Source organism: Cherax quadricarinatus, chromosome 11 (assembly GCF_038502225.1).
Source record: "Cherax quadricarinatus isolate ZL_2023a chromosome 11, ASM3850222v1, whole genome shotgun sequence".
NCBI lineage: Eukaryota > Metazoa > Arthropoda > Malacostraca > Decapoda > Parastacidae > Cherax > Cherax quadricarinatus.
Window position 1 is genome coordinate 40,019,170 of NC_091302.1, and position 7,149 is coordinate 40,026,318.

A 7,149-nucleotide genomic window follows, 5' to 3' on the forward strand; every position below is an offset into this window, starting at 1 on the left:
AGCAATTTAGGAAGACAATTGACAAGATTAAAATCGATATGAGATAGTTTGATTAATTTTTTTTTTTTTTTAACTGCATTTCAAAAATACATCTACAGTGAAGAAAAGGTCGCCATCTGGAGAAGATCCGAACCGGAAGTACCGGCGAACCAACGTCAGTCAATCAGTGAAAAAAAAATCAATCAGTAAAGCTGAATTATCATTATTTTCATTATTATATTCATAGAAGCGTAAAACCCGTTGGATATTTCCTGGTTTAATGCCTATAACGTCAACCCTTTCTTCTGCAGTGGAAATAAATCAATGACTTTTTTGGGTTATCCCAGGTAATTTACATTATGTATTGTAATTGTATTTATGCGTAACTGTGCATAAATAAACTTACTTATAACATTGTGCCTTTGTAATCACTGACAGCCGCCCACAGGATGGGTGTGGCGTGCATAAACATGCTATTAAATTAACGCTCTCACAAGCAACTGCAAAAATAATCAAATGTTTGTAGAATGAGGAGGTACTTGTGCCTCCTCCCATGGGAGACTTAGGTCTCAGACACTCCCTTAAGAGGGAGCCAAGGCCGGGCCACCACTTGGAAAAGGCCCGGGCCGGGAGAATACCGGCTAATCTTTAATAGTGATAATAACATCATCGATACCATGCCTAACCCTTCTAGGGTAGGGTAGGTGCCTGAGCCGGAGCTTGTAGCTCACAAGACTGTCATTCCCATTAGCCCCCTTGGGGCGGGGATGGCAGACCAGAGAGGCCTAGCTTGTGGCTAGGCCTGGGGACAATTGGTCCCAAAGATGAGGAGGTATTTGTGCCTCCTCCCATGGGAGACTTAGGTCTCAGACACTCCCTAAAGAGGGAGCCAAGGCCGGGCCATCACTTGGAAAAGACCCGGGCCGGGAGAATACCGGCGAATCTTTAATAATAAATCCTTGAATCAAGAGCACTTCACTGTTATCAAGGCACTTCTATTGAAAGATAATAATAATAATAATCATATGATAATATATTTACTACAAGTATGTGTACAAGGTATACAGGTCTAGCTGACATCAATGACATACTACTATATAGAAAGCCGCTTGTTATGATGAGCATTTTGGACAAATTTGTCAGTTTTGTCCCAGGATGCGACCCACACCAGTCGACTAACACCCAGGTACCCATTTTACTGATGGGCGAACAGGGACAGGGACAGCAGATATCTTATTGAAACACGTCCCTAATGTTTTCGAGCGGTACCGGAGATTCGAACTCCGGACCTCAGTGTGTGAGCTAGTGATCGAGTTACACGGAGCCGCCGCTGGTATGACAGGGTGACTCACAGGGCGTCCCTCCAAGTATTCGGACGCAGACCAGGGAACTGCGGGTGAATATCCACCGCCAACGCTTAGGGTATCCCACCACTGCACGGATCGTTGAACGGGTAAGACAGGAAGTTTGTGCCCACTGTGACCGGATGGTTCCAAAACCCCAGGTGCACTACATGTTAAGACTGCCCAGCTACGATGCCCATTCGCCGCAGACACTTCCAAATGACCCCAGTGGGGCAGGCCCGGGAGGATGAGGCGGCACATCTAGTGTACTCAGCCGTCAGAGACTTGGAGACCTTATTTCCAGTCATTGCACATCACCCCCCTTCCCATCCCGCTGAAGTCGCTGTGAAGGCCAGCTGAGGTCCTCCGTTAGATAAGATAAGATAAGATTTTGTTCGGATTTTTAACCCCGGAGGGTTAGCCACCCAGGATAACCCAAGAAAGTCAGTGCGTCATCGAGGACTGTCTAACTTATTTCCATTGGGGTCCTTAATCTTGTCCCCCAGGATGCGACCCACACCAGTCGACTAACACCCAGGTACCTATTTGCTGCTAGGTGAACAGGACAACAGGTGTAAGGAAACGTGTCAGAATTTCCACCCGCCGGGAATCGAACCCGGGCCCTCCGTGTGTGAAGCGGGAGCTTTAGCCACCAGACCACCGTTGCATCTCACACCAACCACTATTAGTGTAAACTAACTTTTGGGACATCATTTGTTCATAGAACCGGAGAGGAACCCCTCTTCCCACCGAAGGACTGCCACGCAAATACCAGAAAAGAAGATAAACGACACTTCTCTACCCGGGAAGCCAATGCCGGGTCACCATATTGGAAGAGACCCGGCCCGGGATCCATACCGGCAAATCACCTAGAATAGAATAGAGTAGATCGAGCTACGGTACACCATAAACAGAGCGGGACCTGTGCGGGAGATGTTATAACGCAGACGAAACTGACAAAGTATGAAAAAGTCATCTCCTGGTACATGTAATATAATTTAATACACCAGATTAGCATTTCGTTGAGCAAATATTACCACTGTAATAGCGAGAAATAAATTAATGTTGCACTTAAGCTGTTGTAAGTACAAATGTTACTTACATAACCTGGGTTAGTAACCCAGGTAACGCAAGTCAAGACAGACAGACAGACATTCTGCTCTTGACTCTTGCCCTGGCAGGTCATAGCAGCTCTCCTTACTTACTCAGTCTCCCTACGATCCCCGTTGGGGAGGGGAACCTTTACCAGCGTTGTCTTCACCTTGACTTGCACGATGAGCTACGCAAATCGTGTCAAGATCAAGCCAACAAGTGGTACCGTTGATGATTCAACGAAGATTGCTCTTGCAACTGTTGTTCAAGGAACACTGAAAGTTAAATTCAACACCATTTTGTCTCTGAAAGAAGCATTCATTGTTGTGTGTCACGATGATGCTGAAGCAGAGAAGCTACTCACTACAGATGCCACCACTACACTTACTGCTCAAGGGTTTACTGTTATGTCATCTCCTGCCCTCAAGGCCAGGAAATCAGTATTCCTTAAAAAACTAGACAAGATTCTGACGTCTCAATCACCTGCAGAACTCAAGACATCCATCGAGACGCAAAATACTTGGGCTACTGTTGACAGCATCACAAAAATCCCGAATGCATCGTCCATGCTCAAGGTCACCTTCACTGACGTTAACATGGCTGCCACTGCTCTGAACGAAGGTCTTGCTGTTTATTACTACTTCATCAGTCCAACTTACATCGAAGCAGAAAGATATCAGTACATCCAACACTGCTGGAACTGTTATTCTTACCATCACACCACCAAAGCATGTCCTGTAAAAGAGAAGAAGTTCTGCACTACATGTGGTAGTGAGGGACACACCTTCAGTTCCTGCACCATTGCTACTCCACCACAACCATCGTGCTTAAACTGTAAAAGTAACGACCACCATACACTGGCAGCAAAATGTCCTACACGTAAGGATATTGTGAAGAAAACACAAGAAGCAGCAAAGAAAAAACCTACTAGCAACACACCAACGTATGCAGCAATTGCAAAGATCCAAGCTAATACTACGAAATTACTTCAAGCTACTACTCAGCCAGCCTCCACCATTATCACTCCTCCAGCTTGTGACGTAACCAAGATCCACTACTGTCTACTATACGCTCACATGCAGAATATGGCTGTACCTGGATCTTTTAACTCTACCATCAACGAGTTATTTGCACTAAATAATATGCCATCATTTATATTCCCAGCATCTCCACCTTCGGAAGAAATACTCAAATTTACCAAGGATCTAATCAACACTTCTGCATCAGCAGCTCCAACACCACCAACACCTAGTGACGTCACTCCAACAAGGCCTCCTATTCGTCGATCGCCTCCTGCTCGTCGATTGGCTCGTCGTGGCGGCGTACCTCCTTCACCTCCACCCACCACTACTCATATGGACCAATCAGAAGCCACGATTCTCCCACAGTCTTCTACACACTCTCTAGCGGAGACACCAACATTGAAAGAACCTTCAATGCGGCAACCACCAACAAAAACCTCTCCAGCTATCTCTCGACGTATTAATATAGAAGACCAACATCAAGATCAATACCTGCACTGGAAAGATATAACTTTTTATACGACTCCTGACCAAGAACCTAACATGGATGTCGACACTTTGTACAAGAAAATAATCGACAGTAGAGTCAAGTTTACAAACCGTAAAGGATCCCACTGCTCCATCACTACTCTCCAGATGACCTTTGACCAGTTACTAGCCAACCCAGCATTTCGACCTAAGATTACAAGACTACAGATCGTTTCCATCCAAAAACTGCACAACATAAGGAATGCCTCCTTCACGAAAGAAACGAAGTAACTCCAGACACACATATAAAAGACACCTGACCAATCAAGAAGCTTGCCTCCCTTGACCACTCCTCCAGCTCCTGCCAGCCGCCAATCAACATCAAGATGCAGCAATTTTTCGTCCAGCAAGTTGCAGTCAGTGCCTGCAGAGCTCCTGTTGTATCTACATCGTCTTTTGTTATCGTTATTGTGGCTTAGCAGTTGGGTCTAGTCCTGACTCTTCTCTCTTCGACTCAAGACATTCCTCTCACCGTCTATTCTTCGCACTGTCCCCACTTGCCCCTCGCCCCTCGTGGGTACTTACCTGTGAGTCCTATCCTATCCTATCCTCTAGTCTTGCCTCCTGACAAAACAAAAATCGTTGGCATTATACAGGCCCATGGTTATTCGGAGAAATTAGGTTAATCTTGTCCTCCAGGATGCTACCCACAAGAGTCGGCTAATACCCAGGTATCTACTTAATGCTGGTTTACAGGGGCAGTAGGTGTAAAAATCCGAATCTCTCACCTGTGCCAGGGATAGATCGCGGACCTTTAGTGTTTGAGCCGAGGAAGTTATCAACCAAGCTACGAGCTTTGTGCTCAGGTAACCTCACCAGTGGAGATAATCCGATCAGATGAATACTTCTCCGGTTATGGCACTGATTCCAACGATTTTATTTTTTTAGAGAATTGTGTATGGGGTGCAAAATAAAAATATTAAACTAAACTTACTATTTACTATAATAATAATAAGTTTGCGTGCATGCAAACGATACTTAATTAAGAGGTACTATTCAGGCCCTAAGATGCATCGGCCATTACTGAAACCGTTCAAAAGTAAAATGATAGGCCCTAAGATGCATCGGCCATTACTGAAACCGTTCAAAAGTAAAATGATAGATAGCTATTTAACCTGATTAAACTGGAATAAAAATTTCCCACTATGTTACACATAAAATTATCAAATAACTACCTACACATTTGAATTTCACTGTCCAGGTGGTCGTCAAATTTTTTGTTACCTTTTTGAACGTTTGAAGCTACGCCACTGAGGAATTTGCAAGTTATCAACTGAAAAGACCCGGACCGGGATCCATACTGGTGAATCACTTACAACTGAAGTTATCAGAGCCATTCAAGAAGTATATATATTCATGTGTATTTATATCTTTAATGTTAACGTAAATAACTGAATTTACCTTAACCCTAGTATATTATCCCCTAACCTAACCTAACTACTTTTCACACAGTTAAATTACTTACCTATTTTAACTTTTAAATGTAAATAATAATTATCAAAGGACCCCAGTGGAAATCAGTCGCTTTGACTTTTTGAGTTATCCTAGGTAATCTTCACATATGCTGCTATGTATGATAATTTATGTAACTATTTATGTGTACCTAAGTCGGTACCCGACCAGCCGGGCTGTGGCTTGTACGTTGTATTGCGTGCAGCCAGCAGTAACAGCCTGGTTGATCAGGCTCTCCCGCTGACCCCCCTGAACTCTCGCCAGGTAAACTCCAGGTACCTGTATCTGAATAAACTTACTAAACGTTTACAAAATAACTTATAGATAGAAGGTCTCCCTTAAATAAAAAAAAACAATTGACTACTTTTTGTAGGTGGAATAAATAGTATGGTTGTTATTTATAAAATAAAAATACAACGGATTTCTATCCCCAGAAAGAATATGTAATAATATAAACAAATATCTCAAAATGTCTTTCTTGCATAGAGAGTTGTTTGGATGTGTTGCCTCAGTGTGGCGTCGTTGGTGTGACCAACTTGGTTAAACATTAACTCTGGTTTCCCTTCAAAACGAATAAATCTTTCGCCTTTTACTAAAGATTTCCGTGGAGGGGAACAACTCAATGAGTCTATAACTAATTTTTACTTGGCCCATTAAATTGGGCCTTATAAATTGATATTACATAGCAACTCTGGTTATTCTTTCTCATATATGAATACGTTAGGTTGTATTTAAAGATTATTAATTAAAAAAGGCCATGCTGGTATAACTGTGTGCAACTGATGGACAGGAGGTATACATATCTTATGAATTTAATGTATTCGTGAAGAACACAATACACACTTGTATAAATTGTGCCAAAGTGGTTAGGTTACTTACCTTTATTATTTTTTTTTATATTTTATTGAGAGCATATCTAGTACAGACATAATACATATATATAGTATAAAACTGTTGATTATTATTATTATAATAAAAAAGAAGCGCTAAACCACAAGGGCTATACAGCGCTGCAGGGCAGGAAGGAAGCGAGGGTATCTGGTGGTAAAAGGGAGATGGATGAGTAATAGGTTACGGAGAACAGCGGGTCAGTAGATGGTGAAAGGGTAGAGGGCAGCAAGAGACTGAGGTAGAAAGGGCTGAGGGGAGTGCGAAAGGTATCATCATCAGAGTTTGTGGAGTAAATCAGCCGTTGTCAAGAAGTCAATGAGAGAGTCAGGATTAAAGGAGGGTCCATCAGCAAGTAGGGAAGGTAAAGAGAGTAGTAGAGGGGAGACGACGTTGGAGGTAAATTCTGCGTGCTCGTTGATAGAGAGGGCAGTCTAACAGAATGTGGCTATTCGATACTGGAACTTGACACTGCTCACAGAGAGGGACAGGGTGCCTCTCCACGAGATACCCATGAGTAAGACGAGTGTGGCCAATGCGAAGACTGGAGAGGGTAGTCTCCCAACCTCGGCACTGATGACAAGAAGACGGCCAGTAACCTGTGCTCGATTTAATAGAATGAAGTTTGTTACCGAGCAGAGTTGACCAACGTTGTTGCCAACGGGTGTGAAGGTGGGAAGCTGTTACAGCAAAATAGTCTGGAAATGGAACACCTGTATAAGAAATTGGTAGGTCATGTACTGCTGACCGCGCAGCAGTGTCTGCCTATTCATTGCCCTGTACGTCAACATGACCAGGGACCCAACAAAAAACAATATCTTTATGCTTGGTAGAGATACTGCATA

General features: G+C 43.3%; 1 non-coding gene across 1 annotated transcript; it reads left to right on the top strand.

The window, feature by feature from the left end:
• Positions 1 to 5,964: 5,964 nt before the first annotated feature.
• LOC128687751 (U5 spliceosomal RNA) lies at positions 5,965 to 6,082 on the top strand. Its single transcript, XR_008406903.2, has one exon. It is a non-coding gene; the product is annotated as a U5 spliceosomal RNA (small nuclear RNA).
• Positions 6,083 to 7,149: the final 1,067 nt, after the last annotated feature.